General features: G+C 39.6%; 1 pseudogene; it reads left to right on the forward strand.

The window, feature by feature from the left end:
• The window catches only part of LOC118167094, a 51026-nt pseudogene that overhangs the window by 9148 nt on the left and 21464 nt on the right, over positions 1 to 20414 (forward strand).

The raw sequence follows: 20414 nt of genomic DNA on the forward strand, positions 1-20414 counted from the left end.
CCTCAGCAAGGTAGAGAATGATGTTTGGTATCTAATTGAAAACAAACAAACAAATGTACTGAGAATCACTGGTGGAACTGTGACCACTCACCGCTGATGTTTTGCTGCTGTGGAAAAATGAAAATTTAATCACCTTTTTGTAGAATGGAAGTTTTTATTGCCTGTCAGTGCATTCAAGGCAGGATATAGTTTTGCTCAAAAGTTCATCACTCTATTAAGAACTTAACAAGAAAAAGGAGATTAATTTGTATCAGAAGCAATGTTTGTTTAGCATTGGGTAAAGGCACAACATATTAGAGAAAGGAGTCATATACTCCTTTTAGATACTCCTTTTTACTGTAGCAATAAAGATTTGTAACTGAATACAAAGAGCGTGCTTTGTCTTACCTGTCACAAGTGAGTAAAACAGCTGGCTTTTTAATTGTCAAACTAACTAGGCTGGTTTGCATTGACTGATGTTAGTAGGGAGACTCACTGATGCAACTGGAACACTGGAATCAAGGGCTACAAGCTTTACAGAAGAGACAGGCAGGGAAGGAGGGGCAGGGATGTTGAGAAATGGACGGATTGCACAGAGCTGGCTCTGAGAAACAGCCACAGACAGGCTGAAAGCATGTGGGTAAAGGTTAAGGACCAGACCCATAAAGAACACCTTGTGGTTGGGGTCTCCTACAGGCCACCTGATCAAGAGGAGCCTGTTGATGAGGCCTTCCTGCTTCAGGTGCAACAAGCATCATGCACACAGGCACCCATCTTGATGGGTGGCTGCTTCGACCACCTGGATTTCTGCTGGGAAAGCCACACAGCAGGCTGTAAGTGATCCAGGAGATTCCTGGAGTGCATTGAGGATAACTTCCTCATCCAGGTATTAGTCAACCCAACCTGAGGAGAAGTGTCACTGGACCTGGTGCTCACCAATGCAGATGAAGCTGTTAAAGATGTTAAAGGAATTATTAATAAATTAATGTAGATATTAAGGGATTCTGGAGGTACACTGGCCAGAAAAGAAAGGCCAAGAAAAGTGTAACACCCTCTGATAAATGAGAAGGGAGAACTGATAACAAGGGACATGGAGAAGGCTGAGGTATTCAACAACTTTGCTTCAGTCTTCACTGCCAGTCAGGTTTCCCACACATACCTCTCAAATTCCTGAACCTCAAGGCAGGGCCTGCGGGAGCAGAGTCCCTCCCACAGTAAGCAAAGAGCAGGTTCAAGACCACCTGATGGAACTGAACAGGTACAAGTCTATGGCCGATGCTGTGCATCCCAGGGTCCTGAGGGAACCAGCTGATGTCATTGCCAAGCTACTCTTCATCATGTGTGAAAAGTCGTGGCAGTCAGGTGAAGTTCCTGGTGACTGGAAAAAGGGAAGCATTGCTCTCCTTTAAAAAAAAAAAAAAAGGATGGAAAGGAGGACCCAGGGAACTCGAGGCCTCACCTATGGAGCCTCTACGCTGTTTGGGAAGTTCACGGAACAGATCCTCCTGGAAGCAGTGTCAAGGAATGTGCAAGACAAGGAGCTGTCTGAGACAGCCAGCACAGCTTAACCAAGGGCAAATCCTGCCTGATGAATCTGGTGGCATTCTCTGATGGTGTGATTTCATGAGTCGACAAGGGAAGACCAACCGATGTCATCTAACTGGGCTTCTGTAAGGCCTTTGACACAGTTTCACATGACATCCTGATCTCTGAATTGGAGAGAGATGCATTTCAAGGGTGGACCATTCAGTGGATAAGGAGTTGGCTTGAAGGTCACACCCAGAGAGTGGTGGTCAATGGCTACGTGTCCAGGTGGAGGTTGGTGACAAGTGGTGTCCCTCAGGGGTCCATCTTGGGACCGATGCTATTTATTGTCTTTATCAGTGACATAGTGGGATCAAGTGCATCCACAGCAAGTTTGCAGATGACACCAAGCTGAGTGGTGTGGTTGATGCGACAGAAGGAAGGGATGCCATCCAAAGGGACCTAGACCAACTTGAGAAGTTGGCCCACATGACCCTAATGAGGTTCAACAAGTCCAAGTACAAGGTGCTACACCTGGGTAGGGGCAATCCCAGACATGAGCACAGACTGGGGGAAGAACTCACTGAGAGCAGCCCTGTGGAGGGCTTGGGGTTTCTGGTGGATGAAAAGTTCAAGATGAACTTTGAGTATGTGCATGCAGCCCAGGAGGCCAACTGCATCCTGGGCTACATCAACAGAGGTGGTGAGGTCAGCAAGTCAAGGGAGGGAATTGTCCCCCTCTGCTCTGCCCTCATGAGGCCCAACTTGGAGTGCTGCATCCAGGTCTGGACCCCCAGCACAAGACTGATGTGAATATGGTAAAACTGGTCCAGAGGCTGGCCATGAGGATGATCAGAGGGCTGGAGCACCTCTGCTGTGAAGGCTGAGAGAGCTGGGGCTGTTCAACCTGGAGAAGAGAAGGTTCCAGGGAGACCTCATTGTGGCCTTTCACTACTTAAAGGGGACTTATAAAAAAGGGGGAGAGCGACTTTAGATGAAAGAAGACAGTGATAGGACAGAGAGGAATGATTTTGAACTAAAAGCGAAGATTTAGATTAAAAGGAAATTCTTCACTCTGAAGGTGGTGAGGCACTGGAACAAGTGGAGTCCCTGCCTATGGCAGAGGGGTTGGAACTGGATGGTCTTTAAGGTCCATTCCAACAAAAGCCATTTTATGAAAGGTCTGGTTTGAGTAGCTGTAATAACTTTTACCAGCAATCCTACTTTGCTATATAATAGCAAAAACTTTAATTATACTCAAAAAATATAATTGAAAAGTTTTGGAACTAGAGTTGTCACACCTAGTTTTACGCTTACCTTTAAATACCTTACCTGCATGAGCTAAAATATCCCATTTCCTGTACTTGCTGAAAACAGGAAGGAGAAGTTGCATTTAGCGGAAGTAAGAATGATTTGTATGGCAAAAACTGATGTTAAAATTAATAACAGAGCTTAAATCATATCAATGGTCATTTGTAACTGTACAGCAAACTATGGCCCTCAGATTGCAGGATCTCAACTGTCTTATCCTGGTGCCTTTCCTGGAGGTCCAGCACAGCTCTCCAGACCACAGCAGAAGAAGCTTGATCCTGACTCTATTCCAAGCCCAGTAAGTAATGTGGCACTAATGTTTTGTGAAAGTAAATTTCTGCTCCATTTAATGCCATTGCATTTGCATGGCTTGGTTTACAGGTTATGTTGCAATTTTTGTATAGTCTTCTAACTACATGGGCTTTTTACTCTGTGTTGTCAGTTTGGAATAACGGAGTAGTACATAGTGCTAGGTTTAGAACTAAAGAGGCTTTATAACTTTAGCTGATATGGGACATACCCACAACTCAGAGGACATTAGTAGGAATTCTCAACAAGGTTCTCATTATAACAGTAAGGAGTACTGAGGGATTACTTGCATTCTTTGCAGCTGGTTACCTTTCCTTTCCACTCCAGAAAGATCCAAGGCTTAAACTTAGTAACAGGTAGACACCAGAAGTAGGACTGGTGCAGAGCACAGGTATGTGAACTCTGAAATTGCAAATATGGAAAAGCTGAGAAGTCCCATGCTCAAAAGCCACGTCACTGTTTGCAGGAGTTCCTCAGGCAACCAGAACTATTTGCTTGAGCATCTTTCCACCCTTGCAAGGATTTCAGTAGCTCAGGGCATATGTAATGCTTAAGCTTTCTACAGGTTCAGAAGGCTCAGTTGTTGAAGCCTGCCTGAATGTGCACTGGTGGGACAAAGCCTCTTCTTTTTAGAATTGTGTTAGAGTAAAAATAAAACAAGATATGGATTGTCAATCCTTCTCGAATAAAGTAGTCTAATTATTACCCAAAGGAATAACTTGTCAGATGCAGGCTCTATTTAACTTGTTTTTTACTGGAAACAGCTGATCAAAGCAGGGGGGAAATGTGCTGAGCTCATGGGGAAAGCACACTGATGCATGCACTTAGACAGGTTTTGGCGATCAGCTGAACATGTGAAAAGGTCCTTGGAGAGTCAGGATTCTTGAAGCAGGATATCTTGGAGCTTTGACACAGGACTTTCTACTTAGATGTATTAACCACCACACTGCAAGCTCATCTGGGTGAAGGAATCTTCCATTTCTCTACTGAAGCAGTACTACTGTATAGGAAAGGGCTTGTGTTTTACCGGGAAGGGGGAAAATCACTTGTGTAAAATCCTGATCCTGTTTAGCAGGGTGTAGCTTTGCTTCCTTATATTGGGATTTTCCTTTGTTTTATCCAGTGATGGTTTTACTGAAAAACTGAAAACATCTTGGAAAAATGCTTTTTTGGTAATCATTTAGAGGTTAATGTAGCTACTGCAAGTGCCACCATTGTGGTTTAAAAAAAAAAAATCACACACACAAAAAAATGCAAAAAAGCCCACCTGAAGTGAATTTCTCTATAACTAGCAAATGTAGGTAATAGTGCCCTGAATAGGCTGACCATTCTTAGTGTTTCAGTATGGTGCTTTTACTTAAGAAGTACCAAATCATCTTGTATAATACATATAGGAAAAAAAAAAAAAAAGGCATCAAAGGAGTGGGAGGTCTGGCACAAAAGCGTGGACTGATGTCTTGTTTCAATTACACATGTAGAATAAACAGCCTTGACTATGACAGTGATGTTAAAATAGGTTAAAAGGTTTGTTTTAGCAGCACAGAGAGGATCAAAATGACATGTTTAAAAGAAACATGATCTGGGTCAATGTCTGCAGAGGGCAAAAAGCTAACTCAGAATGAGGAGTAAGTATGACCATGTGTATTTCTCTTGTTATATTTACATTATACAATTACAGTAGTGTTGCCAGATAAATTTACTTCTTATCTGTAGCCATTGTTGATTTATATTTTCTTACATATGTTAGAGGTTGATATGTTCTCTGACAACATCTATGAAAACTAGCATCTGGGCTTTGTCAACAATTATTTCCAAGAACAATGATATATTTAGGTCAGTTAACTGCAGGATACCATGGTGCATTGATCCTTTGCAGAGCTAAGTCTTGAAAGTGGTTTGCTTCCTTCAGCCAGCAGACCTTTTTAGAACAAAGCCTTTTTCCCTTCTAATGCAAGAGTTAGTTCTAAGTATACAAGCCAAGCAGGCAGGGAAAAGTAATCAAGCAGAAGATATAACAAGCTCTGAGGAATGTATTGTGTATTTAAATTGCAATAAAAAAGCTTTAAGGAGAATGAAAATGTTACAGGCTGTAGATTAATTCCAGTGTGTTAGGAAATACCTCTTGGACAATGATCAATAGACTCCATGCTGACTAATTTTGTTTTTCTTCTGTTTGCTTTCCAGCAGAGGCTTCTGAAGTTCCCCAGCTATTATTAGAAATTCATGTGCAGTGTAAAGATACAATTGCATGGGATACCAGCAGCAGTGGCAAAGGCCATTTCAGAAATTCCCTGCCTCATTCCTCTTTCTCATAGCTGTTAGGCTACACACTAAAATGGATTGCTGAAAAGATAACTCCTTCAAGGATGAGAAGAAATAGTGGTATTGTCTCAGTGATCCAGTTGATGGTGTGGACCAATATACCCACTTATATAAATTCAGTTGTACCCTGAAAAGTATCAAACTTAAGCATGAGGGACTGCAGAAGAGACAGTATACAAAGTGTACACAAAGGGAATTTGTTAAGTAGTAAAGCCAGCTTCATGAGCATTTCATGAAAATAATTCACTAGTCTTCAACCAGAAAAACCTGCACATGATTAGAGCTGCTTCACCAGAAGTTTTCTGATTGCTCTCCTTTACTTTTTTTTCTAGGAGGAAGCTCACAACATGGTAGTATGACTCAGGGAATGAAAACACTGAGTTCCAGGGTTGGCATACTACCTCATGGCCAGACAGGCTTTTCTTGAGGATTGAAATTACTACCTTCTAAATTGCAGCGCTGACATACAGCTCAGCTAGGAAGGCGGTACTCTCTGTAGGTTATCATTCACTTTTTAACCATCTTGTGCACAGAGCCTAGTGGGCAGGAATTGAGGGCCAACCTCTCCCACTATTGCAATCAGATGAATTACCCACACATTCATTTATTAAGGACAGCATCTGGCACAATTATGGCCATACAAAAGGTAACCTGGTATATGTGACATCTGAGTAAGGTGATGCAACCTGTTTGCACTTAAGTTTGATCTTGGGGCTTGGAAGGCCAGATTCAGTAACAAGGCTTATTTACACAACCATTCTCTTCAGTTTGCTGGCTAGGCGCTCCTGAAAATGTGTGACTCCAGCAGTCAACATGCTTTGAACAACTCCCTTGTTCACTGTGTATAGGTCTGGTCAACTCCTATGTGTAGTGTTATCTCTGTAGAGTTCCAACAGGCAACTGTAGCTGTTAGATACACTGCTCAGCTCTATCTATATCATTTTCTAGTTCTTAACTATCCTAGAAGTTTGTGTGATGGGTTTATGGCACCTCTATACAAGACAATAGTTTTACTTGGTCTAACTTGTCATGGGTGTAATTGGATGCATGGCCAACCTTTCTCACACTGTTCTTGCTTGTTATTCATCAGATTCAAGTAATTGAAAATGACAGAGCTTCTAGGGGAGGACAGATCTATGCTACAAACACAAGAGGACAGGTTCTTCCTCTTGTCACTACAGACTGCGTAATCCAAGATCAAGGTAACTATCCTTGTTACTGCTTCAGGGGAAATGAACTAAATATATGTATATATGACTAAATTCTCACATATGTCACCTAAACATGGTGCTTCTTACTTTAAATTGGGCATAAAATGGGAAAATTGCTCCCAGGTGTGCGTGGGGGGGCAGAAGCAGAGGGGGGAGAACTGAATTCTTAAACTTTTGGTTACAACTTCTCTTAGCGTAAACTTTTTCAAGGTTTTCAAGTAAAAAGGCCTCTTCAGATTCTTCTGAAATTTTAAAAGATGGATGCTATAAAAAGTACTGACTCTAGCATCGTAATGTTTTGAGATAAGAATTTTGGAAAATTATATTCAAACCATAGGGACATAATATGAGCCTGTCTAGTTGGCTTAATGTTTTTGTTTGGCTAATGTACTTCCATTTCCTTCAGCCTAGACACAGTAAGTACCATATTCCGTGTTCTTGACAGCAGACCTGATACTTTAATATAGATAAAACTGATGATATCATTCAGTCCAGCATTAATTGATCAGTGCTTGGATAAGCTATGCAAAACATACGAACACATCAAGATTTTTGGACGTTATCAGAGAATGGGATAATGCAATTCTAGTGAACAAAGAAATTTGTTTCAAGAAACTGAGCAGAACTGCAGCCTCATGGTTTTTAAAAAAAAAAAAAAAGGAACATAAGGCAGTTTATGAACTGCCTTGGACTTCCAGTGCTTTTGTCTGCAGTGCAGAATGCAGTTTCTCATTGAGGGAACTGAGCTAAGTGTGCTACGAGAAATGGGGTATTGATTTTAGCACACTGTATCTTGCAGGATATATGAGCATGGTCGTGTTAACACTGGTATCCTACCTTCTGAATTAGAGCTAGCTCATTAGCTATCAGTTTGCTGCGTTTTGTTATATACAGTGTTGACATTCCCACTGGGAATTTCATCCATATTATTTCCTTTTAACATCTTAGATACGGATATTTTAAAATTAATCTCTATTGAGATTCTCATTGCAAATAATTGTGCTTTTTTTTTTTTTTTTGATACTTTTAAATCTCTTCATTAAACTCAAACAGCAAGAAAAGATTTGCCTGCAGGGGAGGCAGTGGGCTGATAGATGAGATGGGCAGAAGCTTCCATGGGAGGACAAAAAGCATGTATTTAACAGCATATACTCTTGTTTTTTTGTTGTTTTTTCTGGTTTGCCTTTAGGACAGGCAGATTGCTTTTATCAATCTTTCACTGTGCATGCTTTGTTGGGTGTTCTAGGCTATGCCAGCCATCGTTACATCCAATGTACGACCTGCTGCTTCCCGTCGTCTTCAGATATGGCCAAACAGTCTCGCATTCCACTGGCAGCTGTCATCCAGCCTTTTGCTATTGTTCCACAAAATTTGGTGAGGACTAACAGAATATTAGTCCCGTGTAGTTTTGTCTCCTAAACATTAATGACTTCTTCTCTGGTTGGGTGGGGTGGGAGGGTGTCTTATCTATGACTGTGAAGGAGTTAGAGTAGAGAGGTAGCTGCAGAAAGCTATAAGTTGCACTTGGGTCATGATGCAACTTCAAGGGATAAAAATCTTTGAAAAGGTACAAGAGTGGTAATCTGTAATCTGAACCAGCAGGTTCCTGGTGTTGCCCCAGCTATCTCTACTTTATGCCGTGACTGGCAGCTGCTGGAATTACATAGCTATAGGCAAAGACATTAAAAGAGAATATCCCTGAACAGTATCAACAGAGACTGAATTCATTTTACTACATGAATAGTTACATTCAAAAAATCTCATTTTTCCATTTTGTTCTTTACAAAATGAAGATGATTAGGGTATTTTTTACTTGGGTGAACTGAATCATAGCAGATAAATATAACTACCCATTTTTGACAGTTATTTTTTTTTTCTCATATTGCCATCTATGACAGCCCCTCCTATTCCAAGGATAGGCCTGGTTCATCTGCAAAATAACTCTGCAGATTGGCAGTGTCCGATGATCTCAGGATAGTTGTTACACGGGTACAGTTTCCTGACATCCCTAATGGGTTGCATCTGTAGCAGGGATACGACCAGTTTGCAAGTGCAGCTTGTAACTGCATCAGCTGTAGGGCTGTCCTTTCTTGTTCTTAACTGTCTGCCTTCTTTGTGCAGCTTCTAAATTCTGCAACAAAGGTCTGTAGACGGCATTTCCTTTTCACGTGCAATGATAATTTACTTTCACAGCATTGTTTGCTGAAAAAAAAAATAATGTAGGGATCTCATATAAGTTATGTGATTGTGTCTTCAGAAACTCCCTTATAAAACATGTACAGAAAAGCCTAATTAAAATTGCACAGACTTTCAGTGTTTGGTTTTTGTAGTCTTTGATTTTCTTCAACTTGGTTTTATTGCTTGTAAATTCTTTTTTTTTTTTTTTAAATAAGTTGGAAAAAAGCAGATGTTCTTTATCAGGATGGATAATTTCCAATCCAACAGACTTCTGTAGTTTGAATTAAGATTTTTATTTTAGCAGGGAAGATAACTACATAGTTATCTTCTCTGGGGTCCACAGGGAAATAGGATGTATTACTTATAGTTCTGCAGATAGCAAGTCTCACCATTTGTCTGCTAGACAGCAATTTTGGGTTTCATTCCAGTTCTTGAGGGGAATGTGTGGACTTGGCTTGCTGCCCCCTCCATTTTCTCCTAGATGAAACTCCCGTTGTTGCTTCCCCACTCCTTTACCTTACCAGACAGCCTTTGCTATTTTGTCCCCTTTACCGCTCTTCTGTGCCCACATGGTTCTGCTGACACATTGGCTCCTCATTTGTATGTCTTTCGGTCTGCTTCTAGTCACTTCTGCTTCCCATGCATGGCTTCCCTGTCTTCTGTACAGTGTTTGGATGAGTGATCAAGTTGCTTAAATCAAAATCTCTTCTGCATACATAACTTAGCAGTATGTTCAAACACTTGGCCAAGTTCAGGAGGATTTTTCCACTGTTGTCAAAAAAAGAAATGTAAGCGGTGACCCCCTGGTTCTGAAGAGCTAGTGCTCTCAAGCTGTTGGAAGGATCAGCAGAATTCATTAATCTGTAAAGAGCAGTGTTTTTTTCCTAGCTTCTTTATCGGAAGAGGCTAAAAAACTTAAGTCTGAAAAATGTCTCTCAAAATTGGCTGAAGTCCACTGTGGAAAATTTCAGTCTAAACAGTTGTAGATTGGTAAAATTCTAAAGAACTGAAGAGATGATGTTACAGTAGGAAGTGCTGGGGAGTCTTAGCTGAGGCAGTTTTTCCAAGGCTTGCCTATGACATGTCTTCATTGCTGCTGCCAAAATAAGATCTTACCCTTAATATCTTCTAAAAAAAAAAAAAAAAAAAAAGGTCTTCCATATGGGATTTATAACCACTTCAGTTCTGAAAAACTACTTAATTTGAAGGAACTGGGCTTTTTATGGAGGTAAAATATATTCAAGCGCTTATTTGTGTTTCTGAATTGCCTACTATGGTGCTTTCTGCCTGGAACTAGTGACTGCAGGGCACTGGAAGATTTTCCTTTCAGGCTGTCTATCATATCTCACGGATGCCTTTAAGTGCCTTTTAACAAGGCCAGCAGGTGATGCTCATCACATGTTACAAGGCTCTCTGTACAGTGGGAATCTGTCTAATCTCTTGATAAACAGCATGTTATATATAGTAACATCACGATTTTTTTTCTTGCCTGTTACTGAGTAATATCAATTCATTCATCTTCGTTGCAGCTTCAGCTGCAGACATGCCTCCATTGCTAGTATACAGAGCACCACTATCACCTAGTGAGTTTCAATTCTGTTTCTTTTCAAAGGAGGAAGAAAAACAATGGCTACAAGGGTTTAGTGGACCATGGCTGGGAAAGGCCCACAAATGCTTTGTGCAGCTGGTAATATGATTAGGAACAGCTGAGAAACAGACACATCTCAATTGAACTCTAAGGACTTTAACAAACCCACACACACTATACAAAATCCATTATGATGCACATCTTCCTGTATTAGTAAAGCTGTATTTGAAAAGCCATGGGCTTCTGTGGTCATTGAAGTGACTGATACAATTATATTTATGGAATACTCATAAGACTTACTTGACTGACATTTTGCTGTCATCACCGCTTATAGTTGAGGATGTATTTGAAATAATTCATAGATATATTTGCATGGTCAGTGGTTTGTTGCTATAGAATGTATGTGACTCTCTTTCTATGACATCACTGTACTAGGTCAGTTAGAAACAATGGGAAAAACTTAGCGTGCTTCCAGATAATTTGAGGATACAGCGTGGTCTTCAGATGTCTTGTTCTTCCTTTCTCCGTTCTTGAGTGTGGGTCTTGCTTGCTTGTTTACTTTCTTTCTTTCTTAAATGAACACATCCACCATTTTGGTGGATGACTTGTAAGCAGTGGTGTTACGTGTTGGTACGTGTTGGTGGGTTGTGCACTTGGCTTAGAGTCTCCTGCTGGCATTAACCAAAAGAGCAATTTGTTGAACTGTTCTTGCCTGTGCAGGCAGTAGGAGGGAATGCCTGAGAGATTCTTCATCTATAGTAAATGAACATGAGGGTGTAGGAAATGGTAACTGGGGTCCTAGAGGTGTATGTGTAGTCAAGATTAGAGTCATCACTTTGAGTCAACTGGAATTTGATCTTTGAGGATTTGTTTCCTTTGACACAAGGAGTGGAGGTAAAAGATCCTAGGATCTTTTCCAAATACAAAAATTAAGTTCAGCAGTATTTCTCAGAAATATTCCTTCCAGTCTGGAGGTCCACCCTGGACAAAGATAATTCAGCATTTGAGCATGTCTGAAAGGTAGATTTAAGTTTTTCAGTCACCATGGGTTCTTTTGGGGAAAGTGGAGTGTCTACACATACAGGCTGGTGTTCTGTCTCCAAAAGTCATTTGGGAATGCTAGCATACAATGGGAATAAGATTTTCTTTCCCAAAATAGGGTCTGAGGAAAAAAAATAAAATAAACAAGAAATATACAAACTTGATCAGGGGCATTTTTGGAAGATGTGTGCAAAAAATATCCATATGTCCAGTAAAGAATGGGATACAAGCTACCCCTGTAGGAGAAAATTAAGAACACAAAGTAAAATCAACACATTGCTACGTAAGGGTGTTAAATGGAAAAAAAAAAAAAAAATGCATGCCTTTGAATCAGTGCAGTGTTTCAGGGAAAAAAAATACAGGATTTGTTCTTCAAAGAGAAGGAACCTTGAAAAATTACAGAAATGTAGTGGAATGAGAAGACAAAGGTGCTATGGCTTTATATACTGTTAAAAAAGCCCCATGCAACTGAGACACTTTGGACCAGTGGTGTGTCTGAGAAGTTCCATAATACCTAGAAATTTGGAAATTCTGAGTAGAGAGGACACAAGACCAACATAAGTGAATATAAAGAAAGGCTTAAAATACACCAGTAGGCTGCAATATTAGTCCTCAGATCAAGGGAGGAAAGCTGAATTCCTCAACAATTGATAGTTGAGAGCAAGGAAATATCTAGTACAGCTAAGATGCCAGATTGCAGGTGCTCACCTGTAACCTGGTGCAACTGCACCATGAGAACATTCTCATTTATGGCAGCCATTTATGGGAAAACTTCAATAGATGTCATACTGGTCTTGCTGAAGAAAAGCTCAGGAAGGTGGGTTTGCATCACTGGTGGTAAATCACAAGTGAGAACTAATTTAAGACACAAGTAGAGACTGTTCAGTAGAGATCACTGACTGCTTGTGTTTGATGTCCTAAGAACAGCCAGGTTAGTAACACGTAGCACACGGACACTGAGTTTCAGAAGAGCAGAGCAAGTGAAATGAGAGAATTCAGAAAGGCTGTTGAGTTGAAAGAGAGGCAACCTCTATGGAGGGTGCACAGTCTCTCATAGATTACAAATGACAAAAAGCCTTCCACAGCCAATCTAGAAAACTGTAGACTAGTGAACCTTACATGTATGCTTCATACCATTAGAAACTAAGGTCGTTAGAACATTCATGCCTCCTCACCCCTGGCAGGTATCTTAACAGCTCTAGATGTTTCTGAATCTTTATCTATACTAAGTCTTCATTTATTATTTCTCAAAAATAACAGTTCATTTTCACTCCCCTGATTTGGATGATCTATGAAAAGTATTTGTTTGTTACAGTTTTTGACAATATAGTATAATTGTTTGACAGAACTTATTTTTAGTCCACCAGTGCTTTAGCAACAGTCTATAAAAATAAACCAGCTCTCAAAGTTATCATCATGGACAAAGCTCTATGTGAATTTGTTTTGGAGATGTGCAAATGTTTCCAGAGCCTGAATAAAGCTTGTGATCTTGGTTTAACATTTAATACCATCTGCTTAAAAAGTTAGTTAAAAGAGTATTTCAAGTTTTAAAATCAAATATAAACAATTCCAAATACATATATAGTATTAAATATTAAAATATCTAGAGTGACTCTCTTTTTTGTTCCTTAATAGTTTTGTATTGTCACTCTCTACAATGTTATTTCTTATTTATTTGTTATTTCTTCATAGAAATATTCAGTGGTGGGAAATTATTATTTCACATTTCTCCTCAGTAGATTAATAAGTTAAAAAGATAAAACTGGGATGGAATTACTTTTCAGAAATTCTGGTGTTCATGAGCTGAAAGCCATTTAACCATTTCAGCAGAATACTGAGATATAATGGTGGCCGGTGCAGCTGAGCTCCTTGGACAGCCATGTGTTTTTTTACAGGGATGATAGTGCATTTCCTAGGTCAAGCTATGTCAGTACTGTAAGATTAGCAGAAACTACAGAGTGAGGTGAATAACTAGCAGGTGATGCAGTGTTACAAAATCTCTTTTCTGTTTCAAGAACAAAGTAACAGAGTGTAAATTTTCATTTAGACCCCAAGACTGTTCAGTGGGTTTGAAACAAGTCATTCAAATGTTGAATAAATTTGAAGAATTCAGGGAAATCCCTACACTCTTGTGGTCTACTGTGGGATCGGTGGGACTCAGATTCTGTAGTTCGTATTTGGTGCCCAGTAAGAATGGCAAGCAGGCTGTACCTTTGGTTTGAAACACATTTTTTATAGGCACATGTATTTATTAATGGTTCTGGGCTTGTGCAGAGCTTTGGTTTGAGGGGACTGAGGAACACTTAGATTGCAGACAGTACAAAATAATTTAGAGGAAATACCTTACGGATTCTTCCTTTCCATTAGGGGATGCATTAAAAAGTACAGATCGCAGAACAGAAGTGCTCACTGATAGCATCTACCCACCATAAAAAGCCATCACTTTATTTTACCTTTTGATTTTTAGTTACTTGCAGGAGGACGTTCCCCAATACTGTGTGAAAGACTAGCTAATTTAAGGGCTTTTGATGAGGGATTCTATCAAAAGACTTTTAAAAAGCGAAGCACAAAATACATTATATCAACTAGGCCATGCTTGCCTGCATGCTGTCTGACTCTTGACAGAACTCAATAGATTGTGTCATGACATCCCCCTGCAAGAGCCACACCAACTCTTCCTCTGTACGTCCTGTTTATTGGCGTGTCTTTCTATGTTCTCCTCCTTTGTAATATCTACCAATTTGCTTTCTGGTGTGTAGCTCTAGGATTGCCCAGAAGTTCTTTGTAAAGTTTCTTTTTATATTGGTGCCTTCTTTACTTTTGGGCGCTGAAGCTCATGTAAGCAATTGGTTTTATGCAGTTGAGCAATTTTGCATTGTGAGTCTTTTTAGATAAGAATTCCATGATTAGGCAGTAAAATTGTCCTTACTACTAGAAAGACTTTTTAAAATAGCAAAAGATGATGGAAAAAAAAAAAAAAAAAAAACCTTTCTGAAGGAAAGGCTCTGAAAGAGCTGGGCATTTGTTTTGCTTTGCTGTCTCTTTTGAAATACTTCATTGTTTTCAGTGTTGGCTTGTAAACTTGTAATCCTCATATGGGACTTGACATAACTGAGATTCCACTTCATATTCACCACTAGTGGAAATGAAATGTCAGGGATTATTGAATGTTTCATGACCTTTTTCCTTTGTGTAAACTAGATATGACTCTTTATATTGAAATTACTCAAAATTGTTATGTGTTTGTAGACAGTACTGGACTTTTCCTCTCCATTGTGGGTAACAAAACCTTCCTCCTCTCAAATGAGTACTCCACAGCAGAAAGAGCAGCTGTTGACCAGTGAAGAGATAATGTTTTGCTATCTCTGAATAGTAACTAGGGCATATTGCATTGTGTGCTGTGCAGTTCTCTGGATTGTCAAAGATCCAGCAGTGTCTGAGTTTTGTTGATGTGTTTTGGGCATACTTTCAAAGTAATCTGTGCCTGTTTGTCATGTTCTTCTAAAACATGGTGAGTGTGTAATGTAACTTAATAGTTAGGATGCAGTCTGACTATGTTGAAATGCTTCTTCACCCTCCAGGAATGGGGAGCTATTGAGCAGTCTGTACAGCAGAGTTCATTGTCTCTGTTTAAACTTCCAGAGATGGAAGTCAGTGGACCAGAAAGAAAGCACATGCACCAGTACTGCCTTGTAGATTCCAACTAGGCCAGTTAGCTTAGAGATAGGGCCATGCTACAGGACATTCCACCATGTTCTTAGGACTGCCTTGGTATTTTTACAACTAATCCATTGTTAAGCTATTTGGAACAGTTAATCCATGTAGAAACTGTCCAGGTAGCATAAGCTTGTATCCTGAACTGATTACTGTCTATCTGCTCTGTTAAATGTGAGCCTAAACATTACTATTTCCTCGATTTTTCAGATGTTAAAACATGTTAACAGGGATGCTTTGGAACACCTTCAGTTAAGAGGGAACTGTGAAACTCTGGTCTTGTGGTCCTGAGTCCACCTGGAATCTGGAAAAGAGTTGTTGAGTCTTGCTGCTCTTACAATGCTTTTTTTTTCCCTTCCTCTTACTGACTAGCTCCAGGTTAATGTTGTGTTTTTTTGTATAGCTCTCTGGGGTGCCTGACTATCCCATGCATGGTATAGAGAGCCCAGAACTTGTATGCATCTCCAGGTGCCTCGATAGCTTTATATCACTCAGGAGGCCAGTGCTTGTGAGCTAGGTTTTGCAGTGCCTAATTTAGAGATGCATAAATCCTGTGTTCGATAAGGCTTTCTGTATGGAGTATGCCCAGCACTAGTCTGCATTTGGTAGTAAAGCATTTGGAATTGGATTGCTTCCCAAGACTTCATCTTCCAGGGGAAAGTTTTTGTTAGCCTATTGGGCTGTCACTACACGGTGTAACAAGAATGTAGAGCCAAAGTTAACAAAGGTTTTGGCAGCATAGCTTTTCCTAATTCAAGTAAATTTCCTTATTTATTTTTTCCCATTTTTGTTTTTAGTGTACACTTTAAAATACTCTTCATACTTCTGTACTGTGTTGTTCCATGCATCATTGTTGTTACAGTAAGGACTTAATTCTGAAAGAGATGGGGACAGTGACTTGGAAAATTGACATTCATATAGACCTTATTCATATTTTAATCAGAATCCCTGATTAATTTGTGCAGTCTTGAAAGGTTAGACTGGGAAAAGTGCATTTCTGAAGATTTAGGTTACGATGATGCAATTAGTTTCTCATAAGTTGGAAACCATTTATTCTCCAGAATGGTAATGGCCGACGAAAAACCTGACTAAGCACCAGCAAATATCGAGGGGAAATAAGGAATTTAAAAAATAATAATCATAGCTATTTATTTGTTTCACCAACAAAAATTACACTCGTAAAAAAATACTTTGGCTGTTGCTAGACACATCTGTAACTCAAAATAGCTCTTTGAATGCCATTTGACATTCTGTGGGTGCATTTTCCTCTACAGGCTGCATGTTGCTCTCCTGAAATGGTGTTTGTCTCCTCTTATGCACTGGCCGAAGTTGACCGTAGCAACAGCAGTAAATTAAACATTGTAAGACTGCAAGCTCTAACATTAAGCCTGCAGGGATGTTACTCAGTTACCTTGGAAACTTCACAGAGTCAGCACTCTCTGGTATTTAGTTAGTTCAGGATGAAAAGCTTTATTTTGCTTTTTAAACTGAAGCTATTCTTGCATGTTCGGTTTATGCATATTTTATTTATCTGTCCAGTAGTGCAGACTCATTCTGAATGGAACAATGTAATGTATGTAATTTCAAAGGGGAAGTTTTTATTAACTTGAATAGGAAGCTGATGTTGTTTGTTTGTTTGTTTGTTTTTTAATGTTTAGATTTATTCTTAGTATCAAACTGTTACTTGGATGTATGGACATGCTACATCTCAAGTGAAGGTCAGCAGCATGAGGCTATATCTAGGGCCTAATCATAGCAGGCTCTAATACTGTCCTGTAGGAAAATAGGGGAAACTAAGCCTTCTACATATGTCCCTTTATTCTGTGAGAAGGGATCCTTCTCTTCTTGCAGGACAGGAAATAAAATGTGAAGGAGGGGCTGCTTTTTTGTTTAGTGTTTGCCAGAATCAGGTGATCTGTGCTTGCTAAATAGATGCAAAGATGATCTCCTCAGCCCCAGCGTACACGAGCAATAGTAGAGGAATAGATGTTTTTGTCCTTCCCAGGACTGCTTAGCTCACAGCTCTTTGCACAGCCCCTTACTTGTAATATTCAGCAGCAGCTTCATCTTCAAATAAAAGAGAGGAGTATAGCTGCATACAAACACTCTTATTGTTGGGAGATCCTGGAGTCTGCCTGAAGCATCCAGATGTCATAGCAGTGAAAGTGTTCATAGAAGGAAGAGTCAGAATTTAAACACTCCTACCTGATGTTATATTTTTAAAATAACAGCTAGTTTTGCTACTGACCTTCAAAGCTAAGGTTCTGTATCATGGAAGGGACTTTAAAAGGATACTAAACTCACCCCAGATATCCTTCCTTCAGAGATTAAGATACCCTGTGCTGCTTTATGTTCACGTAATAACAATTCTTATTCTTACTAAGTATTCCTCTAATAGAGGCAAGTGACCAGCTAGTGTTGGCTTGTGATTGTAGCATGACACTTCAGGTATTCTCACTTCTTTCTGATTTCAATGGAAGTAAATTAACTAGCTGTAGAGGCACGTTTACTACTTACCTGCTGGGCTTCTTGAACAATATTAAGCAGAACTATTTTATACACCTTGAATTAAAGCACCTGTAAGCTTGGCTTTAAAAGTCACAGCAATACCTTCTAACAACAACAACAAAAAAAAAAGCTCCTGGTTCTTGAGAAGGAAAGAAACCCTCCATTCAACAGACCTTTCATTCTGTAAATCTTAAATCAGTAAGATACTTTTCTCTCAAATGCTGTCAAAAATTATCTGTATACATTGTCTACCTACCTCTGTGTGTGTGTATCTGTACAAAATAACAAAAGAACCCCGTCTGTTTGGCCACTGAAGTTGACAGGAGGCCACAATGATCCTGAAATCCATTTAGGTTTTGGTTTTGTTCTTTCTGCATAGGTTTGAATAACACTGGCAATGCTCTCCTGTGGCAGAAATTCATCCAGAATTGTTGCTTAAGAGATTACAACACTATACTTAAGATTTGTTTACAAACTTAAAATGTTTGTTCCCTAAACCTGGAGCTGCATATTCCCTGAGCACTGTTGGGTGAGTTGCCTGATTGGCTCTCCTGAGGATATTCTAGAGAACATTTGAAACAGTAACAGCTGTGTTTGTGAAACGTGGTCATAGGCCACTCTAAAACAGAATTGATCTGCCAGTTTATCCATTATGTTTGCAGGTAATAGGTTGTGCCTGTATTTTAAACTGTGGTGTTAGATTTATCGTGTATTTAGCAATCCTGAAAACTTTTGTGCATGTAAATTAACACTGATGTGACCATACAAAACATGTAGAGACTGGACCTGTCAAGAAGTCAGTAGTAATAGTAGTTTGAGCCCAAATTCTGTCTGCTGTTTTGAAGGTACTTCAGGGTTTTCCTGCAGTGATCTGCAAAAAAATAAAAATAAAATAAAATGTTTTGCTAATTCCATTTGCTTCTGTTTGCTATCTTTTATTTCATTTTGTGCTGAATGAATGTCAAGCCAGACATCTTAAATCAGAATGCTTTCTCATGTAAAATCAAGCTCCTGATTTTATTGTGAAACTTCTGTGATCAATAAAGCTAGACTACCTCCTCTTGTAACTATTAACATTTTTGTAGAAAAGGTACCTTAAACTTGTCTTACTTTTCTATGGTTTAACAACTACTGTGACAATGCCAAAAAAAAAAATACCAGACAAGAACTATACTGCTGGACCATCTGTGATACTGATGTGTGGGAAATGGAGCTGTGGATTAGTCCAGGCATGAGCCAGTATCCTCTCATGTGATTTAACACGTGCATGTCACCTTCAGCAGCCTTAAGAGGGGGCTGAGCTGCCCTAGGCGTAGCTTTGTCTCCTACTCCGTCTATTGTTCTCACCTTGTGCGTGTGCCTCTGCACCAGCTTGCGCTTTTGCTGATGAGTATAGGTGTATCTCTCTGGACTGAGAGATGTCCTGCTTGAGATCTGATTCTTTAAAGTGTTAACATTTTGAAAGTCTGTTGTTCAGCACAGTTTCTTGATTATCCAATTTCACGCTCCTGCTAATATCATCAGTTAATCCTGGCTGCTGACCTTCACTTGAGATGCAGCATGTCCGTACATCCAAATAACAGTCACCACTTCAAAGCTGAGAAGTGCTGGAGAGAGCTGACTTGTTAACAGTTGGTATTCCCAACCTGGAAACATGACCAGAAGAAACTGTGTCTCTGTATCTGGATATTAAACTTTTTTTTCCCTTCTTCTGCCACTAGTATGATACGGAAGTTCTAAAGAAGTATGCTGTGTACTTCTGGGGTTTCTTTGTGTTAAAATTTTATCAGTATTTCATGTGTTTTCCCCATTCTCCAACTTCTTTAAATCCTAAGTTTGATTAGAGTAGCCTGCATTTGCACTCTTCATGCTGCTAGCTCTATTAAGTAAGTTCCAACATTCCCCTTAAAAAGGGAATGCTGAATGAATAAATATTTCATGGATAGTCTGACCTATGATGCACTGATATCAATGACTAGCTTTCTGTTGATTTTGGTACATGCTGGTTCTTATCCCATGTGCAGTGCCAACTTGAAGCTCACCTACCATGCCCCAGTATTTTTCATGCTACCATGTATGCAGGTGAATGTTTGGCCTGGTTGCGGAGGATTTTTGAACAAGAAGGTTTGAACATACTCCTTGCATTTCACTGAGATCTGTAAAAATCGAGTTAGAGCTAAGAGAGATTGCATCCCAGGGTTGATGCTTCAGCCATGCTGCAGTATGCAAACAAATAAAATAGATGAAAAAGTACTATTACAGAAAATACTTGAACCTGCTGTGACCTTTGTAGAGGACACAGTACAGACTGGCTCAAGTCTTATCAGCTGAGGAGGCTGATAGTGTTCAATATCCAAAAATCAAGAATCAGCAAAGTTGTTTCTGACTTCAGAGGGAATGGCTTCTGATAAAAGATAGGAACATCACGAAGGGAAATGCTTTCCTGACATTTTAATGTGAACCAGTAAAGCAACTCAAAACCCAGGGATTGTTTGTTGACTGGTTAATCTTTCTCAAAAGCAATCTATGATGGTATAATAAAAGAGAACAAAACACTTCAACAGTCTTAGAAAACACAGGCAGTTTGGTTCATGACCTAGAGTTGTTTTTTGTTGTTGTTGTCTCCCCCCCCCGCCCCCCCCCCCCAAAAAAAAATAGCTCTGCATTTCAAAATTCTCTCTGATTATCCTGTGGACTTTTTCCTCATCTCTGTACTGTACAAATGAAGC

The sequence above is a fragment of the Oxyura jamaicensis genome, chromosome 4 (assembly GCF_011077185.1).
Source record: "Oxyura jamaicensis isolate SHBP4307 breed ruddy duck chromosome 4, BPBGC_Ojam_1.0, whole genome shotgun sequence".
NCBI classification, from domain to species: domain Eukaryota; kingdom Metazoa; phylum Chordata; class Aves; order Anseriformes; family Anatidae; genus Oxyura; species Oxyura jamaicensis.